Source organism: Danio rerio, chromosome 18 (genome assembly GCF_049306965.1).
Source record: "Danio rerio strain Tuebingen ecotype United States chromosome 18, GRCz12tu, whole genome shotgun sequence".
Lineage (NCBI taxonomy): Eukaryota > Metazoa > Chordata > Actinopteri > Cypriniformes > Danionidae > Danio > Danio rerio.
In genome coordinates this window covers 5,900,001-5,926,838 of record NC_133193.1, presented here as the reverse complement: position 1 = coordinate 5,926,838, position 26,838 = coordinate 5,900,001, and the positions used below count along the sequence as shown (strand labels likewise).

At 32.9% G+C, this 26,838-nt stretch overlaps 1 long non-coding RNA gene across 1 annotated transcript in view; it reads right to left on the bottom strand.

Annotated features, from left to right (window-relative positions):
- Nucleotides 1-4,382: 4,382 nt before the first annotated feature.
- Nucleotides 4,383-26,838, bottom strand: part of LOC141378796 (uncharacterized) — a 43,097-nt gene continuing 20,641 nt past the window's right edge. The window contains exons 2-3 of the long non-coding RNA XR_012394177.1: nucleotides 15,124-15,262; nucleotides 4,383-5,186 (exon numbers count right to left, since the gene is read on the bottom strand). This is a non-coding gene — a long non-coding RNA (uncharacterized lncRNA). The remainder of the gene's footprint in view (nucleotides 5,187-15,123; nucleotides 15,263-26,838) is intronic.

The following is a 26,838-nucleotide window of genomic DNA, read 5'->3' as shown; positions in this document are numbered from 1 at the left end:
TTTTGCAGCTGGAACGGCCAGGGTGCAAATAAAAAATATTCTTCAAATAAAAAACCAGAAGAGCTGTATCAAATAAAAATTAAATAAAATTTAATGAAATAAATTAAATTAATTAATTAAATCAAAGTTAAAAAAAAAAAAAAAAAAAAAAAAAATATATATATATATATATATATATATATATATATATATATATATATATATATATATATATATATATATTAAATATTAAATTAAATTAAATAAAAACTAATTTAAAAAATATCAAAATATTTATTCATTTTTTATGTTAGTTAATAAAAAAACAAATGGCGATATCCTGAAAGTTTACTAGAAATGGTTTTGCTGACAAAATGCACATGAAATTCACCAAGAAATTTTAGGGCCCGGCCCTAAAAATAAGATTCTATAATTGAATAAAATATTCTTCAAATAAAAAAAGCAGAAGAGACGTATACAATAAAATAAACTAAAATAAAATAGATAGATAGATGGATATTTATTACATTTTTATGTTGGTTAATGAAAATAAATAAATAAATAAATAAATAATAAATAAATAAATAATAAATAAATAAATAAATAAATAAATAAATGATATATTTGGTGATGATTTAAAATAATAGTCCATTGATTAATGTATAAACAATCAATAAACAATAAATTTATCAAAATATGTATTCATCTTTTATGTTAGTTAATGAAAATTAACATAAATAAATAAATAAATAAAAAGTTTGTTAATAAATTAAAAACATCAATTTAGTAAAACAAATATAAATAAATAAAAGTAAATAAATAAATAAGAAGCTTATTAAAGTAAGAAGTAAGAAGTAAATAAACAAATTAATAAATAAAATTAAAATAAAATTTATAAATAAAATGGGTTAGTGCGTAAACACATAGCACCAACGTGCTCATGGCGACTCGAATTCGATTCCCAGCTCGAGGTACTTTGCTGATTCTTTCCTTACTCTCTGCTACCCACACTTTCCTGTCTGTAAAATCTCCACTTTCTTAATGCAATAAAGGAGAAAACCCCTAAAAAATAACTTAAAAAAGTTAATAAATAAATACATATCAAGTTAGTAAATAAAAAAACAAATATGAGTAAATAGATGAATAAGTACATAAATACATAAATATATAAAAAGTTAGTTAATAAATAAATAGCAAGTTATGAAATAAATAAACAAAAGTAAATAAATATTTTTTTAAAAAGTAAATAAATAAACACATATCAAGTTAGTAAACAAATAATTAAATAAATAATAAATAAATAAAAGCAAATAAATAAATACTTATATCAAGTTACTAAATAAACATATGAATAAATACATTTAAGTAAATAAATTAATATATAAAAGTAAATAAATAAATATATAAAAAGTTAGCTAATAAATAAATACATATCAAGTTAGTAAATAAATAAAAGTACACAAATAAATAAATAAAAGTAAATAAATAAATACAAATATCAAGTTACTAAATAAATAAAGTAAATAAATGAATAAATAAAGTAAATAAATAAATAAAAGTACACAAATGAATTAAAAATCAATAAAATTACATAAATGAATAAATAAATAAATAAATAAATAAATAAAAGTAAATACAAAAATAAATAAAAATTTAGTAAATGAATAATTACATATATCGAGTTTTCAAATAAATAAATGATTAAATAAAAAGTTAATAAATAAATATACACATATATCAAGTTATTAAATAAACAAATAAATAAATAAATTTAATAATTAAATAAATAAAAACTTATTTCAAGTTATTAAATAAATAACTTAAACTGAATTAATAAAAATGAACAACTATATTTTGCTGGAGGTTTACCAGAACTGGTTTCACTGACAAAATGCTTGAAAATCGCAATAATAAGCATCTAAAAATGCCTAAAAAATTCTTCAAATTAAAAAGAGCAGGGCTGTGTTGAGTATTGCTCACTGAAAGGTTCTTTAGGAATGCATTACAGCTCGTCTCTGGCTCGCCTGCCTCTGTGAATGCTTTATTTTCAGAGTGCACTGACTGACTGTCTCTCTCTCTCCCTCTCTCTGCTGAAAGTGCTGTATCTGCATTACTGCTGATGCTATGACAGTGTTGATGGCATGACTTTATTGGCATCTCTCTCTCTGTCTCTCCATCTTTGGCTTTTAGACTGCTGGCTAAATTAATTGCATTAATGCACTGGTCAGGCAGTGTGCGGTGCTGAGTCTGAGACACAGGTACCAATCTAAGAGGAATCCATTTCCAGCTGTCAGAGAGCCAGCTGTACAGAGCAGATGGAGACCCAAACGCGTCCCGTTCAGCAGGCTCTGAGCACACGTCTGAACACCCGCATCCACGTCTGCTGGACTCAACTGAGAGGTGTAGAGACTCAGGCCTGCATGGAGAATACGCTTTTATGTTGAATACAAATCAGTGATTAGCCAGAATGCACATCTCATTTTGGTCATCAGTGGGGGAAAGACAGAGAAAAATAATATAAATAATAATAATAATGATAATAATAATAACAGGGCAGCACGGTGGCGAAGTGGTAAGTACGATCGCCTTACAGCAAGAAGGTCACTGGTTTGAGCTGGGTCAGTTGTCATTTCTTTGTGGAGTTTGCATGTTCTCCTCGTGTTGGCGTGGGTTTCCTCTGGGTGCTCCGGTTTCCCCCACAGTCCAAACACATGCGCTGGTGAATTACAATTATACAGGTAAATTAAATAAGGTAAATTGGCAAAAATATATGTGTGTGAATGCAAGAGTGTAAGGATGTTTCCCAGTGATGGGTTGCAACCTGAAGGGCATCCGCTGTGTAAAACATATGCTGGATAAGTTGGCGGTTCATTCCACTGTGATAATTTGACCCCTAATTAATAAAGGGAATAAGCCGAAAAGAAAAAAATAAATAAATAAATGCATGAATGAATAAATGAAAGAATTAATAATAAGAATATATATATATATATATATATATATATATATATATATATATATATATATATATATATAGGCTTAGTCCCTTTATTAATCCGGGGTCGCCACAGCGGAATGAACCGCCAACTTATCCAGCAAGTTTTTATGCAGCGGATGCCCTTCCAGTCGCAACCCATCTCTGGGATAAATATATATATATATATATACACACACACACACACACATAGATAAATATATAATGGTCAAAAAGATATTAAACAACATATTTTGGATGTAAAATAAAATAATGAATAAAATAAAAATGACATAATTCATTTTTAATGACTATCAAAAAACAATTCAATAAAATAATTGAACAAAAACAGCATTTATTTACACATGCACTAAATTTTAAATGGAAAACAGAATGATAAAAGAAAAAAGAAAAAAAGAAAAGAAAAATAAATAAATAAAATAAAAATAAGTGTAAGTGTATTTAATAAGTTAAATTAAATAAAGAACTTAACATTTTATTAAATAAATTTAAATTAAGTTTAATTCAACAAAATAATAATAATAATAATAATAATAATAATAATAAATAATAAAACATAATTAGCCAAAAAGTATATATTTTTAAAAAGTCATCAGAAAAATTTAATAAAACAAAAATGTTTAGCTAAAACTATATATATATATATATATATATATATATATATATATATATATATATATATATATATATATATATATATATATATATATATATATACATATATAACCCAAATTTTAAATGACTATGAGAAAAACAATATTAATAATATTAGTAAAAAAATAAAAAATAAATAAAAACATATTAAGCCAAAATGTATTTATTCTAAGTTTACATGTAATTTTAAATGGACATAAAATAAAATAAAATGTATAAAAATTTAGTAAAATTAAATAAAATATTTAATTAAATTAATACCATTACAAGGTTTCTGCAGAAATCACCAAATCAAATTTAAGACCTTTTTAAAACCATGAAGAAAGAAATTTCAAACGTATAAAAGGCTAAATGCTAAGGATTTTTTAAAATTAAAATTTCTTAGCCACATAATTGAAATAGTGTATCAAAACAAGCAGATATTAGGTGTATACATATTTTTTTCAACAAAGCTAAATGTAAATATTTTATGTTAGTTAATGAAAACAAACAAACAAACAAAACAAACAAACAAATAAACAAATAATGCACATGAAATTAGCCCAGAAATTAACCCAACCCTAATAAGGTTCAAAAATACCTAAAATATTCTTCAAATAATTTTTTTTTTTTAAAAACATCAGAGACATATACTATAAAGTTAAAAAAATAATAATATGTAAATAAATAAATTCAATACAATAAAATACAATAAATAACTCAAAAATATTTCTGATGATTTAAAATAATAGTGATTTGATTTCATAAAAACGATTGACAATATTGTGCTGGAGGTTTACTAGATCTAAGTACATTGTCAAATTGCACTTGAAATTCACGATAATAAACATCGAAAAATGCCCAAAATATTCCTCAAATTAAAAAAAGCAGGGTTTTAACATTATTACACGGTTATAACATTAGTTATGATCAGTTTTGACATGCACTGTTGTTGATTGTATGCGTGTTGGATCGATTGAATAGCTTCACATAAACAAATGAAAAATTAAGATCCGTTTAAAATAATTTAAGAGCTACAAGGCAATATTTTAGTGCATTTAAGACATTTTAAAGCGTACAATTTTGTTTTTGAAATGTAAGACTTTTCAAGAACCCGCAGATATCCTGTTTTATCACTAACATTATTTACTGTGATTGCAGCAAAACGTCAAAACAATATTTGGTCACATTCCACAACTATTTTCCGATAAAAACAAAATACAATACAATCTGCATGGATGTGTGTGGAGGATCAGAGGTGTGCGGAGCCTGGAGAACACACACACAAACAACAACAAGAGGAGAAAGATCATAAGTGACATGAGAATGCTGCATTTCTTTATTTCTTTATCTGCTGCACCTGTGTAGTTCACGGTGGAATATGCTCAGAGCATCTCAAGTAAGGCGTGGATGTCGTCCATATGTCCAAATGAGTTATTTAAAGGCTTTCTTAACGCCTTGGGAAACAAAAGCAGCGTCAGTTTCCGTGTCCTGCTGGTGCATTATGGAGTGTGCATCTGTTTCGTCAGTTGTACTGGTGTCACGTCTTATTTCCTCCCCCTGTAGGCTCAAACTCGTGCTGAGAGAAAGAGAGAGATGTGCAGATCCAGCTTAACTTGAGCATTGAAGAGAAGAACAGAGTCCAATGCAAGAGTCTAATGCTGATGCTATAGGGTGAGCACTGTCGCCTCAAAGCAAGAATGTCGCTGGTTTGAGTCCCAGCTAGGCCAATTGGCATTTATGTGTGGAGTTTGCATGCTCTCCCCGTGTGGGCGCAGGTTTCCTCTGGAAAATATAAACCAATCGATTGCTTTTTAAAATATCTTGTTTAATCCCGTCTCTTTTCTCAGCCGTACAACATCCTGTTGCATGCTCAAACTCTGGTGTGACTGTGGCATCAGTTTAGTTTAGTTCTGGTCATTCAGCAGCTGAAGTTGATGTAGAGTCGATTCCAGCAAAAGGAAATATCTGGAGAGAGTGTTCAAATTAGAGTCTTCTGTATTCTGCTTTTATTTAAAATAGGAATATAATTATTATGCAGAGTTCTTAACAATGATAAAAACAAACATGACTTTGCATATTTGTCTTGACTTTGGAAATCTTCTGTGAAGAAAATAAGTTGCTCATTTTAAGCCCAGTGTAAGTGCAAGCAAATGCAAAGGGATTTAAAAAATAACATTTGAAAATATTATATTACTTATAATAATAATAATTATAATATCTGTAGAATATACTGTTGTTTTATTTTAGATTTGTTATATTTATTTATTTAATTCATTATTTGTTTATTAATTTAATCTTATTTTATTTTTTTATTTAAATTCAATTTTATAAAAAAATTTCATTTCATTCATGTTGCTTTATTTTGTCTTTTATTTTATTTTATTAGTTTTTTATTTAAATAATTTAGATTATTTTATGTTTATTTTAAGTATTTTTTTCAGTTAATTTTATTTTTATTTTATTTAAACCATTTTATTTTATTTTTTATTTATTTTTAATTTACATTATTTTATTTTTATTTTATATAATTTTTTTACATTTAATGTACTTTAAATTTGATTATTTGTTTAGACTATTTTATTTATTTTTATGATATGTTTATTTTTATTTATTTTTATTTTATTTATTTTAAATTCATTTTCATGTTTATTTATCTTTTTTATTTAATAAAAAACATTTTATTTTCTATTTATTTTTATTTTCTATTTATTTTATTTTATTTTTATTCATCGGTTTATTTCAATTCAATTAAATTCATTTTTTAATTATTTTAAAATAATTTTTTATTCAGTCTCTACATTTATTTTATTTTATCTTTTTTATATAATTTAATTAAACTTAACTTAATTAATCTTTCATTGCAATTAATGATGGATATCCAAATGTATATGCACATTCTGACAAAATTTCATTTTGTTCAAAGTTTTGATTATATTTTTTAAGTATGGATTTTTTATTTTATTAATTTGAAATTTATTTCATTTTTTATGTTACCTTTTATTTAATTTAAAACATTTATTTTATTTTTAATTTATATATTTTTTTATTTTTAGCAAATTTTTTATATATGCATTTTTTATTTAATTTATTTTAAATGTATTTTATTTTTTATCTTATTTTATTTTTTTTTTTTTTTATTTAAACATTTCTTTTTTCTTTTAAATCTTTTTTTTTATATTAATTTATTTTTGGGCAGTTTCGGTGGCTCAGTGGTTAGCACTGTCGCCTCAAACCAAGAATGTCCCAGCTAGGCCAATTGGCATTTATGTGTGAAGTTTGCATGTTCTCCCGGTGTTGGCGTGGAATCCCTCTGCAAAATATGAACCAATCGCTTGCTGTTTAAAATGTCTATCATCTTGTTTAATCCCGCCCGTTTTCTCAGCACCGTACGACATCATTTTGCATGCTCAAACTCTAGTGTTACTGTGGCATCAGTTTAGTTTAGTTCTGGTCATTCAGCAGCTGTAGTTGATGTAGGGTCGATTCCAGCAGCGCTTCAGTAAATTGTAATACCTGCAGTTAAACAGGCAAGCTTTATTTATTCATAGAGGCTAGAAATAAACATCTCCTGCATAATTGGCTTGCCCTTTTAATTCACCACAGCGATTATTCCAAAAATGTCTGACTTCAATTCATGGTTTGTCATTTTATGCTGGATAAATATTGCATGAAGGAAATATCTGGAGAAAGTGTTCAAATTAGAGTCTTCTGTGTTCTGCTTTTATTTAAAATAGGAATATAATTATTATGCAGAGTACTTAACAATGATAAAAACAAACATGACTTTGCATATTTGTCTTGACTTTGGAAATCTTCTGTAAAGAAAATAAGTTGCTCATTTTAAGCCCAGTGTAAGTGCAAGCAAATGCTAAGAGATTTAAAAAATAACATTTGCAAATATTGTATTACTTGTTACAATATCTGTAGAATATACTGTTGTTTTATTTTGTTTTTAAATGTATTTTATATTTGGTAAATATATTTATTTAATTCATTATTTGTTTATTCATTTAATCTTTTTTTTTGTAATTTAAATTAAATTTAATAAAATTTTTCATTTAACTCGTTAATCGATATCCAAATGTATAACATTCTGACTAAATAGTTGTTTTGTCTTTTATTTTATTTATTTGTTTTTATTAAATTTAAATAATTTATATTATTTTATATATTTTCATATTGATTTTTTATTTTAAGTTTATTATATATATATATATATATATATATATATATATATATATATATATATAAAAATATATATATATATATATTTTTATAATTTATATAATTTTATTTATTTTATTATTTTTTATTTTATTTATTATAAATTAATTTTATTTTTTTATAATTTATATTATTTTATATTCATTTTATTTTCTGTTTATTTTACTTTTATTCATGTATTTATTTTATTTCATTTTATAATTTAATTTAAATAAATGATTTTATTTTATATTTATTTTAAAAGTGTTTGTTTTTATTTTATCTTTACCTTTATTTTATTTTTATTTTATCTTTTTTATTTAAATTAATCAAACTTTTCATTGCAATTTTTCATTGCAATCAGTGATGGATATCCAAATGTATTGGCACATTCTAATTAAATTTCATTTTGTTGAAAGTGTTGTTTATATTTTTTATATATGTATTTGTTCATTTTCTTGTCGGCTTAGTCCCTTTATTAATTCGGGGTCGCCACAGCGGAATGAACCGCCAACTTATTTAGCAAGTTTTTTAAACAGCGGATGCCTTTCCAGTCGCAACCCATCTCTGGGAAACATCCACACACACGTTCACACACACATACACTACGGACAATTTAGCTTACCCAATTCACCTGTACCACATGTCTTTGGACTGTGGGGGAAACCGGAGCACCCGGAGGAAACCCACGCGAACGCAGGGAGAACATGCAAACTCCACACAGAAACGCCAACTGAGCCGAGGCTCGACCCATTTTTATTTGATCTTATCTTATTTTTTATTTAAATCATGTATTTTAACATTTATTTATTTATTTTAATTCATACTTTTTTTTTTTATTTTTTTTTATATTTTACATTTTATTTACTTACAATTTATTTATGTTTGAATCTTTTTTATTTTATTTTAGTAAAATTAATTTTAATTTAGTTTCATTCATCTTTCCAAATGAGTATCCAAATGTATTGGTACATTCAGACTAAATCTCATTTTCTTAACAGTTTTGCTTTTTGTTGTCTCATTGCATGAAGAAAAACCAACAAGATTTGTGAACAAAAGCTGTGGCCTCGACTGCACTGACTGAGTTCCTCATATAGATCAGCAGAAGAGTTCAATAAGTATTCTCCATTCAAATCTCCATTCAAAATCTCCAAAGAGAAATAGATTTTTTACATATTGATTTCTAAGAAACTTTCCAGGCTGACAGAACTCACAGACAGTTAATTTTAGTGCATATGCTTCTGCTGATGTTAAATGTCTTTTATTATTCCTTTTTTTATTATTATTGGCGGTTCATTCCACTGTGGTGACCGCAGATTAATAAAAGGACTAACTCTAAAATAAATTGAATGAATGAATAATTTATTATTTTTGCACTGACAGAGAGCCACTGAGAATTAGTTAATGACTGTATTTTATTTGTATTTATAATATTAATAATAGTTTAACTCAAATTAGTTGTGCAACATGACTAAATAGTGTTTTGACTACTAATGTACTGAGAGCCATCTACATTCAATTGATTCATTTATTCATACTCCTTCGACTTAGTCCCTTTATTTATCAGTAGTCGCCACAGCGGAATGAACCACCAACTTTTCCAGCATATGTTTTACACAGCAGATGGCATATCAGTCTTATGATCAGAAACACTCAAATTCTCCCTCTCATGAAACAACACCAGTGTAAAGTGAGCTTCAATAGCGTGAACTCTCCTGCAAACACTGACATTTGAAGCAAATATCATCAGGCTGCCATTACAAATGACTGGAGCTGCTCTAGAACAAAACTACACTACTCTCCAAACACGTCACTCTTGTTCTCGTTTCATTTACCTGCCCTATTATTAATCTTAATTGCACCACTGGCCTCTCAAGTGTTTAGCACTCCACACCTGATTTCAATAATTCACTAAAGGGTTTCAGAGCTTGGCTGAGATGCATATTTATATATAGATGCAAGTATATTTGCTCTGTTTACCTTTACAAGGGTTATGAAAGTAAAGTTTACAGGATTTTTTTTTTTACATATCAGAGATTATTGTTGCATTAAAACATGTGCAAGCAAATGCAAAGGGATTTAAAAAATAAAATTTGAAAATATTATATTACTTGTTTCAATATCTGTAGAATATACGGTTGTTTTATTTTACTTTTAATTTATTTTTATATTTGTTATATTTGTTTATTTAATTCATTATTTGTTTATTCAATTAATCTTATTTTATTTTTTAATTTAAATTCAATTTAATAAAAATTTTCATTTCATTCATTGATGAATACATCCTGACTAAAATGTTGTTTTATTTTGTCTTTTATTTTATATTTTTTTACTTAATTTAAATAATTTAGATTATTCTATGTTTATTTTTATTAATTTTTTTCAGTTAATTTTATTTTTATTTTATTAAAACCATTTTATTAATTTTTTTTTTATTTTAAATATACATTATTTTATTTTTATTTCATATTATTTTTTACATTTAATTAACTTTAAATTTGTTTATCTTTATTTATTTTAGATTATTTTATTTATTTTTTTGTTATATTTATTTTTTTTTTAAATTTTATTTATTTTACACACATTTAAATATATGGTTTGTACAAGTGTTTAATAATTTTATTACAACTTTAGATAGAATTTAAAAAGATAAAGAAAAAAAGAGAAAAAAATATACATTTTAAAACATATATATCTTGATATTAGGGCTGTCTATCACAATGTGTGCATTCCAAATAGTCACATCGCAGTATCTGTAATGTTGAGCTGGGATCATAGTGTTTCAGCAATGAAGACTGTACAGTGTTATCAAAGAGCTTAGTATGACCAAGAGGCGACACTCAATAGAATTGCAACAGCAACGCCCAGCGACAGCCCAGGAGTCCACCATTTTGGAGTGAAAGCGATCGGCCGTCCAAGCAGCTGCTGATGAAGATTTTAATTTACTAAACCTATATGAAGACACATTTAATTGGGTGAGTGGCGGGCCCTATGAATCTGCCATTATATGTCTTTGAAAACAGGTGACAGGTTAAGGCAAAGAGGTCATAAAAGAGCACGAGAAAGGACTTGGGGATACAATGAGAACCATCCGTGTCAGAAAAGCATGAAATGTATACAACATATGTTGAAACTGTCACGTATGTTTGAAAAGACCCATACTGTATTGGAGAGAAGAGTCCAGTTTAGATGTTTAAAACATAGATACTAGTCATGATTACCAAATGTGAACTGTATGTGTAAAAACAGTGATAAATACATTAGATCTTTACATTACGAGGGCCAACAAGAAGAAGAGCCTTTAAATAGGGGTCGTAAAGAAGTAGGAGCTGGAAGAGGCCTGTTGAACCAGTAAACAGCAGTGAAAACACAAAGGTGGGAGGAAGCCAGGATAAAGGGGATAGCAAATGTGAGGGACATTAGATTGTCCTGGAATGAGACATGGGATGGTCTGCTTATGGACGTCTCTGCTTTTTCTGAAAATATTCCAATAAAGTATACTCTTCTGATATTCATAATCCCCAGTCTGAGTTTGATTTATTAAGAGAAAAGCTGAAAACCACTACACTGCTTTGTTTTTTATTTATTTATTTATTTAAAAAGTGCATTAAAACTGAGATACAACCTGAAAGACGATAATACAACACTTACTATCACAATCATCAGCACTTTTAATAGTTTATTTTACAGACTTATAACATGCTGTTTGTTGTTCTATTGGAGTTTTCGTTCTAAAATGGCGGCCGCGCCATCTAGTGTCTGTTTCCCAAATCGCACTAGAGTGTCGACTCTTGGTGATTCTATGCTCTTTGGTGTTATTTTACATTATATTTGATTATTTGATTACTGTACCTGAATATCTCGCTACAGAAAACCATAAAGCACTGCTTATTATACTTTCATCTTTGTTTTTGTCCATATTTAATTCACTCCGCTACAAAACATCCCAGTATAGATTAATGATTTCATTTAAAATAGAGCTATTCAAGCCATCTGCTAAAATTGTATTCATATCGCAATATACAGTTGAAGTCAGAATTATTAGCCCCCCTCTGATTTTTTTTTCTTTTTTAAATATTTCACAAATTATGTTTAACAGGGCAAGGAAATGTTCACAGTATGTCTGATAATATATTTTTTTTCTGAAGAAAGTCTTATTTGTTTTATTTCAGCTAGAATAAAAGCAGTTTTTATTTTTTAAACACCATTTTTAAGGACAATACTGTATTATTAGCCCCTTTAAGCTATTTTTTTTCCACAGTCTACAGAACAAACCATCATTATACAATAACTTGCCTAATTACCCTAACCTGCCTAGTTACCTTAATTAACCTAGTTAAGCCTTTAAATGTCACTTTAAGCTGTATTGTAGAAGTGTCTTGAAAAATATCTAGTCAAATATTATTTACTGTCATCATGGCAACGATAAAATAAATCAGTTATTAAAGATGAGTTAACTAAACAATTATGTTTACCGGAATTTTTTTTTTCCGTTAAACAAATTGGGGAAAAAATAAACGGATTAAATAATTCAAAGGGGCTAATAATTATGACTTTAACTGTATATAATATATCACAATGTCAGATTTTTCCAATATCATGCAGCCCTACTTAATATTATATTTTTAATAATATATTTTTTTGCATTATATTTAAAAGAATATTTTAAAATATAATGAGGGCTCTATTTTACCGATCTAGGTGTCAAGTCTAAAGCACATGGCGCAAAAGCCCCCGACACAGAGTTTAGATCACATTCTGACATTTGTGACTTTTTTTCTTGCAACTCAAAATTTATCTCTTGAAATTCTAACTTTTTTAAATCAGAATTTTGGGGTTAAGAACTCACAATTCTGACTTTTTTTTTTTTGCATCGATTTGACTTCAAATGTCTAAAATGTAACTTTAGAACTTGCAATCCTAAGAGTTTTTTTTTAAGTTTAGATCCCAAAATATGTACCTTCATTCTTGAAATTCAGAGTTTAGAACTCAAAATTCTGACTTTAGTTCTCAGAATTCACATCTGAAAATATAGATTTTTCTCTGTAGTTCAAAATGTACAACTCAAACTTCTGATTTCTTTCCTCAAAATTTTGAGTTCATGTCTAAATTTTTTTTTTTTTTTTTTTTTTGAAAGTGGAAATTTTTCTTTAGTTTAGATATCATCAATGTATTTACCTTACCTTTGTTCCTGAAATTCAGAGCTTATCTCAAAATTTGTTCTCAGGATCCCCGAGTCCACGTTTTTTCTTGAAACTCAAACTTTAAAACTTCTGACTTCAAATGTCTAAATTTTGACTTTTAATCTATGAATCTGAAGTTTAAAACTTGCAAAACTTCTAAAATATTCAGTCTTTAGTTTAGATCTCAAAATATTTACTTTGTTCTTGAAGTTCAGAGTTTAGAACCCACACTTCTGACTTTAGTCAGATATATCTTTTCCCATGGTTTAAGCTCAAACTGATTTCGTTCCTCAAAATTTTGAGCTTAGAATTTACACATTTGAACATTTGACTGCAGATCTCAAGATGTGGACATTTAACCTTAAATCTGAAGTGCAATTCTGAGGTTTAATTTTTTTCCATCTCAAAATTTAAGTTTAGAATTTGATATTCTGAGTTTTTTTTAATCAGATCTACTGAGTTTAGATCCCAAAATGTTAGTTTTTTTTATTCTCAGAATTTAAATTAACAAACTTTTTAGAATGTTCTAAAAAAAATTATAATAATAATAACAAAAAATTCTAAACTTTTATTCTTGGAAGTCAGAGTTTAGAACTCTCAGTTCTAAACTTATTCCTCAGAATTCAGAGTTTATAACTTGAAAATCTGAAGATTACTTCAGAACTCTGAAGTTTAGACTTAAAATTTTGACCAATATTCTTTTAAATCTGAGTTCGATTTAACTCTCAAATCTATTTAAGTTTTTATTTACATCTGACTGTTCTCTGAATTGGCATCACTGTGGCGCAGTGGGTAGCACGATCACCTCACAGCAAGAAGGTCGCTAGCTCGAGCTCCAGTTGGCATTTCTGTGTGGAGTTTGCATGTTCTCTACGTGTTGATGTGGGTTTCCTACGGATGCTCCGGTTTCCCCCACAGTCAAAACACATGCGCTTTATGTGAATTGAAGTGTATGTGTGTGAATGCAAGAGTGTTTGGGTGTTTTCCAGTGTTGAGTTGCAGCTGGAAGAAAATGAATGAATGAATGTTCTCTGATTTAAAACTTGCAAATCTGCCTTTTGCTCACATTTTTCAGAATTGCTCACAAGCTTCAGAATTATATTTTACTCTGAATTTCAATTTTACATCTCACATGTAAAAACATTTATTTTTCTCATGTTTAAAAAAGGTAACAGCACGATTTTACAACCCCCCCCCCCCCCCCTTAAAATTGCAAGTTTACATGTCACAATCCTGAATTCACATCTATTTATATCCACATTTAAATATGACGCCTTATAGTCCAGCGCTGAAGAAATGAGTCATCATTAAACTGCAGCCAAAAAAAGAGCCGCTCTCATTATTCCACTTTTCACTGCTGTCTTAAAAATATCAGGGAGTGACAAACCCTGGCGTGTTCATGTGGCAGATGGGAGAGAGAAACAGCAGAAAATCAGCACCTGCCCTACCCAGACTTTTATTTTCCCCTATTCAATTCTGCAATTCAAACGAGGACGCTGAATCGCCCGCCACGACCCCGTAAAAAACCCCAGCGGCGGCCGACTGGACCCACATCACAACCGCCTGCCACTGTCTGCTAATGAGAAGCCAGACACACAAACAATAATAGCACACAAAGACAGCGCAGATGAACAGAATAATGAAACGGCTCCAACACACACCTGCTTGATAAAACACATTTCCAACCCCGATTCATTCTAATTACGTACCCCAATATACATTCTGGAGAGCGCCAAATACATCTGAAGAGGTAATTTTTTTTTTGCAGTTTTTTTTTCACATATTCACCAGAGGCCGCTGTGTACACTTTATGAGATCTCATACATCTTTCTCGAGTGCCATTCATGCCTGCTGTTCTCAGGTAAATCCACTAGAGGCCGCTGTCCACTGATTGACTGACTGACCCACCCTCCTCCTTCTCTAAACCCAACCGACAGTGTTTTCAAAAGCACCAATTGACCCACTCACCCACTTCCACTAACCCAACCAACAGTGTTTTCAGAAGCAATACAGAAAACAAAAAGCCCTCGCGGCTGCTTAATTTTTACCACATTTTCAGATTTTTCCATGTTTTAACCCAGTTATTTACTTGTTTATTTATTTTTTTGCCTTTAGTTTTTGTCCTACCTGCTTTCTGGAACCGTTCTTCACAGGACTCGAACCCCATCATCGCAGTCAACTCCTCTCTGCATCTCAAATCCTCCGATGTATGCGGCGAGCCACTGGTAACATCGAAAAAGCCATCCATATGGTGGTAAGCGGTCAGCTGGTAAGCGGGAAAAGGAACATTGTTATACCGCCCTGAAGGGTTCGTTTAAAAGACTAAATGCAGCCATAAGTTCCACTGGCTACATAATTCGCATCTCCAGAAATGTATATACTGTAGGGCTACGTTTTCAGAATGAGCCTACTGTATGTTGAACATTTCTCCAGCAGAGCCTCAGTCTATGGCAGGGGTCACCAATCTCGGTCCTGGAGGGCCGGTGTCCCTACAGGGTTTAGCTCCAACTTGCCTCAACACACCTGCCTGGAAGTTTTAAGTATACCTAGTAAGACCTTGATTAGCTTGTTCAGGTGTGTTTGATTAGGGTTGGAGCTAAAATCTGCAGGACACCGGCCCTCCAGGAACAAGTTTGGCGACCACTGGTCTATAGTATTAATTTTGTGCCAAATTAAATGCACAAAACTTTTCCAAAAATATTCATTAACAATTAAAATAAAGAATAAATACAAAAACAAATAAACCAAATGTAAAAAAAAAAAAAAAAAAAAAAAAAACAGCAACATTGTGCCCTATCATACACCCAGCGCAATAGAGCACAAAATGTGTTTGGTGCGATTTGTGGCTATTTTCAGACCAGCCCAACCCTAATTTTCACGTTTTGTGTCACGTTGTTAAAAAAGCAAATCAATTTGCGCCACTTTCTGGACTTGTGGATGTGCTGGTTTGAAAGGGAGGTGTGTTGAGGCACATCGTTATTGCATTGCTGTTTTGGGGAACTGAAATAGACAGCACCATTGACCAACTAAAAGCAAAGTGAAGGGGGGGGGGGTGAGTTTGGCGATCACTAAGAGTGGGGGTGGGGGGGTGTTGATCGCAAAGTAAAGAGCGGGTGACTTCTACATCTGTCAAGTGACAGTTTACTTTTTAAAAGTCTGATTTATTTACATCATTTAATTTCAGGTGGCTTTTTTTTTAGCTCAGTAATAAAACAAAACAAAAGGTTAAGTTAAATGTGCTAAATTTTTTTAAATACGAAATGACGATCTCCATAAAAGGTATTTGCCCCAACCACCTCCCCATCATCCACCCTCTCTATTCAGGTGTGATGGTGGGCCAAATCAAAGGTTACCATAGGCCTACTTTGGCAGGCCCTACTTTCTCTGGTGTAGATGGTTTAAGTGAAGTATGTGCATAGTTGCATCTTTTATCTGGACAAATAAGACATATTTTACTTAAAAAATTTATATAAAAGTATTTACAAACATGTGATGGTTAAATTAAAAATAAAAATATTTTCTATTTAATTAATTCATTTTCCTTCCGCTTAGTTTCCAGAATGAGTTTGCAGAATGAACCACCACAACTATTCCGATATATGTTTTACGCAGCGGATGCCCTTCCAGCTGCAACCCAGTACTGGGAAACACCCATCCACTCTCACATTCACACTCATACACTACAGACAATTAATTTATTCATTCATTCATTTTCTTTTCAGCTTATTAATCAGGTGTCTCCACAGTGGAATGAACCGCCAACTTATCCTATTTATGCCACCGTGCTGCCAACTAATTTATCTTAACTCATCTATAGCGCATGTGTTTGGACTTGTGGGGGAAACCGGAGAACCCAGAGGAAACCCATGCCAACACATGGAGAATATGCAAACTCCACACAGAAATGCCAACTGACCCAGCAGGGACTTGAACCAGCAGTCTTCTCGCTGTGAGGCGACAGTGCTAACCACTGAGCCACTGTGTCACCCTAGTAACAGCATAATAAAGAATAAAAATCAGTGTATGTTCAGACTCGCATTCAGAAGCTTAGAGTATGTGGAGTTTGATCTGTTCGTGCTTGAGTGATGAGCCGAGGGAAAGCGGCGAGTATTAAACTCAACAAAAGGACACTTGGGGGTCAGAGCGCTTGTCATTTAAAACGGCTGCCGTGTCATATGATTTATCTGTCTGCTGTTTCATATTCTCTTCAATCGCTTTCTGTCATCACAGGGGCCGGAGCATCAGTAATTCCAGACAGCACCAGTTTGTTCCTGTCCAAGAGGGGGAAAAATGGACAAATCCAGCCAATGCATCAAGATTTAAACAAGAGGGGAAAAAAGTGTAGATGAGAACTTTCTGGGAAACTTCTAAAGGGGAAGATGGAGCACTAACTTTCAGGAGCTTGTGAAATAATAGTATCAACATGTTCCAAGGTGTCTGTGGAATAAATAGCTTCTAAATACTGATTATAGATGAGGAAAAACAGTACATAACATGACTTTGGTAATCAGTCAGTACCCTTGTATTTTATTTTAATTTATTTGTTTATTTTAATAAATTTTTTAAATTCATTCAGTTGAATTTATTTATTTTAATTAATTACATTAATTTACTTTTTAAAAAATAAAATGTATTTATTTATTTTTTAAAAATGTATTTATTTTTAATTTTTTGTATTACATTTTAAAAATATTTAAATCATGTTTATTTACATGTATTTATTAAAATTATTTTTTATTTTAATTAAATTTCTCTATTTTAATTAAGTAATTTTAATTGATTTTAGTTGATTAAATTGATTAAATTGATTAATACTTATTTAGATAAAATGTATTTATTTATTTTAATTATTTTAATTTCTTTATTATTATATTATTTAAATCAATGTTTATTTATTTATCTATATTTATTTCTTTTAATTATTTTTATATCTTCATTTTAATTATATTTCTTTATTTTAATTATATTTTTTATTATAATTAATTTATTTTATTTTAATTGATTAAATTAATTATTACTTATTTTAATAAAATGTATTTATTTTAATTATATTTAAATCTTTTTTATTTATTTATTTGGATTTATTTATATTGTTATTTTTTATCATATGTTTTAATTATTTTTCATTTATTTTAATTCATTAAATTAATTTACTTATTTTAATAAAAAGTATTTATTTCAATACAATTTATTTATTTAAATCATTTTAATTTATTTTAATTGATTAAATTAATTAATTTACTTATTTAAATAAAACATTTTTATTTTAATAAAATAAATTTATTAATTTTAATTATATTTATTTAAATCGTTATTTATTTAGATTTATTTCTTTAAATTATTTTATTTATTTATTTTAATTATATTTATTTGCTTATTATATAAGGCTGCACTAAATTTATCAATGAAACATAAGGCAGCACTTAGTATAAGTAACAATTCTTACTATTATCTACTGGCTTATAATCAGCTTATTATTAAAATATTGGCTGTTGTGGAGAGGTAAGCGTCAGTCCCGTGCACAGACCGTCCAAAGGGCATGTGCAGGAATAAATTGTGTACTAAAGAGCACGCGCGTACTAAAGAGCGGTGTTGTCGCGCGCGTTCTGATCAGCTGTGTTGTCGCGCGCGTACTCAAGAGCGGTATTGTCGCGCGCCTACTGAAGGGCGGGACCAAGGGTGTGTCGCGTCGCGGGGGCACTTTTGATCATTTTGGAAGGGCACTTTCTATCCAAGACTAAAAAGGGCATGTGCAGTGCACAGGTTGAGCCCTATGTGTGCACGTGCCTGGTAAGCGTGATCGAACACCCAATAAGGGGGGAGAGCATGCTAGGAGCCCGGCGGCTAATCAGCGGGTCAATCAGAAATGATAAATAACACCTGTCTTTCTAGTGATTGGGCCGGAGAGACTCCCTTCTTAAAGAGAACGGGAGGAGCAGTCGGGAGAGGAGAGAGCACACACACACACAGACAGACACAGTTTGCAAGTGGTGTGCAAAATCAAAATAAAATATATTGCTTACCTGATATCGCCGACCCTGTCTTCTTCTTCCCACACAACAACTAACTATACTACAGCTGTTTATTAGTACTTATAAAGTATGTATCTTATTACGCCCTATACCTAAACCAACTACTACCTTGATAACTATTAATAAGCAGTATTAAGATACAGTCAAAAATAAAATAATATGGTCATCATTGCATAAATTATAAAAAGAAAAACATTTGATAACGTCTTTATCTTTTATCTATAATAAATAATCTAATCCTGCGATGTGACTATTATATGGATACTGTAACGACTGGGGGGAGTGACACTCACAACAGAAGGTAAGATCCAATATGCAGGTTTATTCAGCGTCAAGCAAGCAGTGGTCATACAGGTGCAAACGGGTATGTTAAGGCAGTCCAGAATCGTAGTCGGTATAAACAGGCAACAGGTCAAAAGGCAGGCGGCTAAACAGGAGAACACGAATATACAAGGCTAGGGTAAAGCACGGATAAACAAGACAGGGAGAAAAGCGTTGAAATGTCACTTAACAGTAAACAAGACTCGGCAAACTGGAAGGGTAAAAGAGTGGCTAATGAATGGTGTGATATCATTCTGTGACAAGGTTCAGCTGGTGATTGCAATCAGGATAGATGAATGACCAGGCGTGCATGTTTGGAAGAAGTGCATGTATGAATATGTAGTCCTGGGAAATGCGGAAGTGAAGTTCAAGTATAGTGGAAACCAGCGATCTCCGGAGAACGATCGCTGGTTATCGTAACAGATACACACATTGCGATATCAATATTCAAACGATATGTTGTTCAGCCCTATTACAATTCAAGCTATTAGCAAACCATTAACAGAACATTAACTAAGATTTTTATCTCAGTAATCGGCTGCTTATTAACAGTTAGTAAGGTTGTAGTTGGGTAAGTGGGTGTAGTTTAAAAGTGCTAATAAACATTCAAAATCTGAACAATGGGCAGGTAATGAGCCAGTAGTAAATGATGTGAATTGTAAACTAAATGTTTTACTGTTTTTTTGGGGGGGGGCTCTAGTCATAGTGAAGTGAGTGTTAAACAGAAGCCGGTTCAGCCAAACGCTCTTCAGTCCTGATGGAGCTGAAATCTCCAGCCACACGCAGGCTTTCTCCAGGGTCACTGCTGAAGCTCAATAGTAAATCACAGCAGTGTGTCGGGTCCCAGCAGGAGCGTTTCTCCAGTGGGCATCATTACAGGCCCCTCGCTGCCATTCATTCAGCCCGTCCTGAGGGAGATCCTGTTACTGCCGCTTCAACACACTCCAACACAAAACATTAAAATCGCTCTCGAAAGCCAAAGCGCAGAGCCAGACAGCCACTCCAATGTGGGATTTTAGAAAACATGAACGCATAGCGAGCAGGAGAGCGCACAACATCGTTTATTATTGCTTGACATCGCAGCCAACCATTTTCTAAGTAGTAAAACGTTAGTTTAACATACAGTTGAAGTCTAAATTGGGATGACATAGTTTCTCAGTGGTTAGCAGTGATAGAGAGAGTAAAAGTCGGGGTTATTTCAATACCGGTGCTAAATCGATACTTTTAAAATGGTATCAGTGCCAAAGCGGTGCCTGAACAAAATACGGTACCGTTGAAATTACAGTCATTTTACTGTACAGTATATTACAGTATTTAACTCGCAGGAGGAATCAGTCTTGTTCACTGTGAATTGTGATTCCTCTTAATGCTAACAGCAGCTCTTTCCCGGCCCTCAGCTTGTTATGAACTCAAATCATGTTTCTATATTATCAGCCTTAATTTTAGAAATGGTGTTCCCGTCTCTTGAACCTCGGGACCCCGATGCTTTGATTTGGAGCCAAGTTACAAGTTCAGTTGCTCTGTGTTCTCATTCAAGCAGGCCTCGTCCCTGGAGCCATTGGTGAAGATAATTAGAACACTGCCTCAATGGCACTCGCTGCCTTTTCTAATATATCCCAGGAAAAAAAGAATGTTTAATAAAATATTTAGTTTATTAATGACGGAAGTGTAAAACCATGCAAAATTCATTATTGATGCTTTGGCCGATGTAAGTTTTATGACGCTCATAAATAGCATGACTGGGTTATTTAATATCATCAAATGCTCGCAGCTTCGAGCGCAGCTTAAATTAATTAGCCAAAATATTTGTGGAAGTTTGAGTAAATATTAAAAGGATAGTTCACATAAAAATGAAAAATCGATCGCAGTTCATTTAATTACCCTCAGGCCATCCAAGATGTGCAGTATACTACAGCGGGTGACTTCATTTCTTAAGTAGAGCATTAGTGATGATTTTCATTTTTAGCTAAAACTGTCATGCTTCGTAGTTCATTAAATGCAGGACAGTGGCAAACGGCAAACTGAGAGTTAAAAACACTTACAGGCAATGCAGTATTACCTGTGGCTCTTGACAATAGTAGACCTGGTATTAAAATAAAGCTTGTCACTGTGACTCAGTGGTTAGTCATCTCACAGCAAGAAGGTTGCCGGTTCGAGTCCCGGTTGGGCCAGTTGGCATTTCTGTGTGGAGTTTACATGTTCTCCTCGTGTTGGGGAAGATTGTCTGCTGCGTAAAACATATGCTGGAATAATTAGTGCTTCAGAACAGATTTTCCTGTCCTTAAAATAGCAAAAGTGAGACATGTCCCTGCTGAAAAATCCAGCTTAAACCAGCCTAGGCTGGTTGGCTGGTTTTAGCTGGTTGACCAGCCTGGTTTTCGAGGGGTGTTGGCCATTTCCAGGCTGGTTTCCAGCCATTTTCAGCATGGTCTAAGCTGGTCAGGCTGGAAAATGACCAGCTAAATCCTGTTAAACCAGCTTGAGTAGCCTGGTTTAAGCTGGACATAGCTGGTTTTGGCTTGGCTCCTCGCCTGGCTAGGCTGATTTTAGCTGGTCATCTCCCAGCCTGACCAGCTAAGACCAGGTTGGAAATGGCCAAAACCCCTCGAAAACCAGCCTGGTCAACCAGTCAACCAGCCTAGGCTGGTTTAAGCTGTTTTTTTTCAGCAGGGGTCCTTAATGCTTTTATCCCCTGCGCTTCAGACTTTGCACCTAGACCAGGGGTCACCAATCTTTGTCCTGGAGGGCCGGTGTCCCTGCAGGGTTTAGCTCCAGCTTGCTTCAACAAACCTGCCTGTGAGTGCAAACCTGAGTGTTTCAAGTATGCATATAAGACCTTGATTAGCTGTTCAGGTGTGCTTGATTAGGGTTGGAGCTAAGATCTGCAGGACTCCGGCCCTCCAGGAACAAGTTTGGTGACCCCTGACCTAGACCGTTAAAATAGAGCCCTTCATGTGTTGGCCACTCTGCCATAAAGCCCCGAATGGTGGAGGGCTGCAGTGATGGTTGACTTAATAGAACTTTCTTCCATCTTCCGACTGCATCTCTGAAGCTCAGTCACACTGATCTTTGGCTTCTTCGTTATCTCTCTCACCAAGGCTCTTCTTCTTCCCTGATAGCTCAGTTTGGTCGGTCGGCAAGATCTAGGAAGGGTTCTGGTAATACCAAACGTCTTCCATTTAAGGATTTTGTACAGGCCATTGTGCTCTTAGGAACCTCAAGTGCAAAGTTTCTTTGTCCTCATGATTCTCATTTGCTCTGACATGCATTGTGAGCTGTAAGGTCTATATAGACAGGCGTGTAGCTTTCCTAATCAAGTCCAACCAGTATAATCAAACACAGCTGGACTCAAAAGAAGGCGTAGAACCATCTCCAGGGCTGTTTCCAAAATCGCATACTTCCATACTATATAGTACACTAAAATCAGTATGCGAGCCGAGTAGTACGTGCAAATTCCTAGAATTCGCAAATCACTATACGAGAAGCACCCGAATGACTTACTACTTCCGGCAGGAATCTGGAGTGTGCATCCCATGCACGCTGCGCTATCCCATGATGCCCCACGAGAGAATTCATGACTGAGAGTAAAGCGACGCAACTGGCGCAGGTAGGTCACATGACCATGATAAAATGGCAGATGTAGTACGTCGAATTCCATTCATACTTTAGAACGTACTTTTCTAATGACCGAGAAGTACGTTTAAATTTAAATGCAGTGCCTACTGAGTAGTAGGCGGTTTTGGATGCAGCCCAAGATGATCAGAAGAAATGGACAGTTAAAAATATGAGTGTCACAGTCAAAATACTTAGGACCTTGTGATATTTCAATAAATCTTGCGATTTTTTTAATTTACAAAAATGTCAACAATTCTGTTTTTCTGTCAATATGGGCTGTTGTGTGTACGTTAATGAGGAAAAAAATGACTTAAATGATTTTAGCAAATGGCTGCAATAAAACAAAGAGAGAAAAAATTTTAGGGGTCTGATTACTTTTCGTACCCACTGTATATACAGTTGAAGTCAGAATTATTAGCCCCATTGAATTTTTTTTTCTTTTTAAATATTTCCCAAAGGAGGTTTAACAGGGCAAGGAAATTTTCACAGTATGTCTGATAATATTTTTTGTTCTGGAGAAAGTCTTATTTGTATTATTTTGGCTAGAATAAAAGCAGTTTTAATTTTTTAAGAACCATTTTAAGGTCACATTTATAAGCCCCTTTAAGCTTTATTTTTTTCGATAGTCTACAGAACAAACCCTCATTATACAATAACTTGCCTAATTACCCTAACCTGCCTAGTTACCCTAATTAACCTAGTTAAGCCTTTAAATGTCACTTTAAGCAGTACTGCACACCACACACCAGCTGATTGGTGGAGAGGAGAGTGAAGAAGCCAATTATGATATGGGGAGGGTAAGAAGGCCATGATGGACAGGCCAGTGGGCAGAATTGGCCAGGATGGCAGTGTATAGAAGCGTCTTGAAAAAAATATCTAATCAAATATTATTTACTGTCATCATGGCAAAATGATTTTTTGATAAAATAAATCAGTTAATAGAAATGAGTTATTAAAACTATTATGTTTAGAAACGTGTTGAAAAAAAAAACTTCTCTCCGTTAAACAGAAATTGGGGGAAAAATAAACAGGGGGGGCTAATAATTCTGACTTCAACTGTGCATGCAACTCAGCCAAGACATTGGATAAAAAGAAGGTAAAAGTAGGTACAGTAAAAGTAGCTTTGTATTTGACAAATATTTGATACAAAAGCTCTATGATATACTGTGATATATGGATTCGTGTTTTATAATAGTCTGCGTGATGCTCTCTTAGATTCGACAGCTCATCTTTTCTCTCCTTTTCTGTCAATCCTCTTCCTTTATGTTCTGTACATCAGCCCTGTTGCTTGGGGGCATTTGTTGTTATAAAAACCCACACAATATGCTGAACGACAGCATCGGTAAGGAGAAGTCAATGTGTGTGACTGAAATAAGCTGATTGTGAGCGAGAGTCCGGGCCGCGTTTCTGGATTTAAGCCAGACTGTTTGAGATGCACACGGAGCTCTGGACTGCTTGCTTTGGCAGGCGGAAGCACACAACACACACACACACACGCTCAAAAATAAACACGTGCTTGCTCATTTAATGGGGGAACAAAGAATCCAAATGAAATGCAAACCGGAGGTGTGTTCTTCAGCGCAGTGCTCTGGCAAGATGGGTAAAAAAAGGCACATTTATTTGACAGAGCCACTGCTGTGTTCCCAGCTGGTCCTCGGAGGGAAGCGGGAGTTTGTGAAGATCATGTGTGAACTAATTTGAGCTGATGTGCTGCCAAAAATAAATGCACTTGATTTCATAGGACTAGGACAGACTGCAGTTTGGGGCGCTTGCCTGGAAAGAGGGATGCCGCAGTGTTCTCGAGGTTGAAGAGTTTACACTGTATTTGACTGTCATACAGTTTTACCATGCATGACTTACAGAAGACATCCAAGTAAAATTACATTTAGGGTAACAGTCTAGTTCATGTAGCCAAAAAGAAATAAAGAAATCAAAAAATATTTGAAACAAGAATTATCAGCTCCTACTCATTTTCCTAACTCTGACAGTGTTGCAGAGTGGGTTGTTTTCAACCGAGACTCATAATGGATACGCACCCCTATATACATTTCTGGAGATCATGAAATATATGCCAGGATCTAAATTTTTTTTGCACTTTTTGTTTGATTATCCACCAGAGGCCGCTGTGTATGCTTTTTCAGATCTCAAATTGCTCTGGCAAGTGCCATTTACGCCTGCTGTTCTCATGTAAATCCACCAGAGGCTGCTGTCGACTGACTGACTGACCAATCGACTGATCCCCCTATGCACACCCTTCCCTAAACCCAACTGATAGTGTTTTCAAAAGCAATCCAGAAAAAGAAAATCCCTCATGACTGACTAAGTTCTCACTCTGTTATTTACTTGTTTATTTAAAATTTTTGCCTTTTGATTTTGTTTTATCTGCTTTCTGGAAACGTTCTTCACTGAACTCAAACTCCATTATCCCGGTCATCATCATATCAAGTCCGCTGACCAAAAGCGAATTTACCCAAAAAGTAAGGTAAGCAGCAGCTTTATTAATCAGGGTTCACCACAGCGGAATGAACCACCAACTTATTCAGCATATGTTTTACGCAGCGGATATCCTTTCAGCCGTAACCCAACACTGGGAAACACCCATACACTCCTGCAGCCACACACATACACCACGGTTTACTTGGCTTATTCAGTTCACCTGCACTGCACGTCTTTGGGCTGTGGGGGAAACCCGAGCACTTGGAGGAAACCCATGCCAGCACACAGAGAATATGAGAAATGCCAACTGACCCAGCCGGGGCTCAAACCAGCGACCTTCTTGCTGTGAGGCGAATGTGCTAATCCCGTGAAGCCCAACGTGATGCCCTGAAAAAGACAATGATTTTTTAAAAAGTTTCTTGCGTTTATTTTATAAAAAATAGAGTCAATTTATTTTTGGTATTGCAAAATTTACTGCAACCACTACTATTAATGATCCAGTATTACAACAATAAAACAATGTTCTTCCCATGTTGCCGTGGGTATCCTCCGGTTTGCCCCACAGTCCAAACACATGTGCTACAGGTGAATAGGGTAAACTAAACATATGCTGGATAAATTGGTGGATAAATCCCTACTTAACCTACAATTAGGGGGATACAATGTTAGCATAAGCTATACTATAAAAGATCTGGGTTTTATATTAGACAGCAATTTAACTTTTGAAAATCATATATCCCATTCCACAAAAACTGCCTTCTTTCATCTGAGAAATATTGCTGAGTTATGAAGTATGCTATCCACCTCAGATGCAGAAAAGCTAGTCCATGCTTTTATGACTTCTAGGTTGGATTACTGTAAAACTGTTTGCTGGCTCCCCCACATCCTCTATTAACAAACTTCAGCTAGTACAATATGCAGCTGCCAAAGTTCTTACCAGGTCTAGAAAATATGATCATATCACCTAAATTTTATCCTCCTTACGCTGGCTGCCTGTTAAGTTTCATATTGAATTTAAAATATTACTTCTTACCTATAAAGCTTTAAATAATCTAGCTCCTGTTTATCTAACCAACCTTCTGTCTCGCTACAATCCAACCCGCTCTTTCAGATCTCAGGGCTTCTGGTAGTACCTAAAACAGCAAAGTCTAGTAAAGGAGGTAGAGCCATCTCAGTTATGGCTCCTAAATTCTGGAATAGCCTTCCTGATAATTTCTGAGGATCAGACCCACTCTCCTGCACCACTGATTCGATCCAAGACCAGCGACAAGATGATTCCAAGGTTTCCATATCCTGGACCAGGCCGAATCCTGGCCTGAGGATAAATGGTTATGCCCAACTGAGCCTGGTTTCTCTCAAGGTTTTTTTTTTTAATTCTTTACTTTCGTCAATTGGTGAAGTTTTTTCCTCGCCGCTGTCGCCACTGGCTTGCATGGTT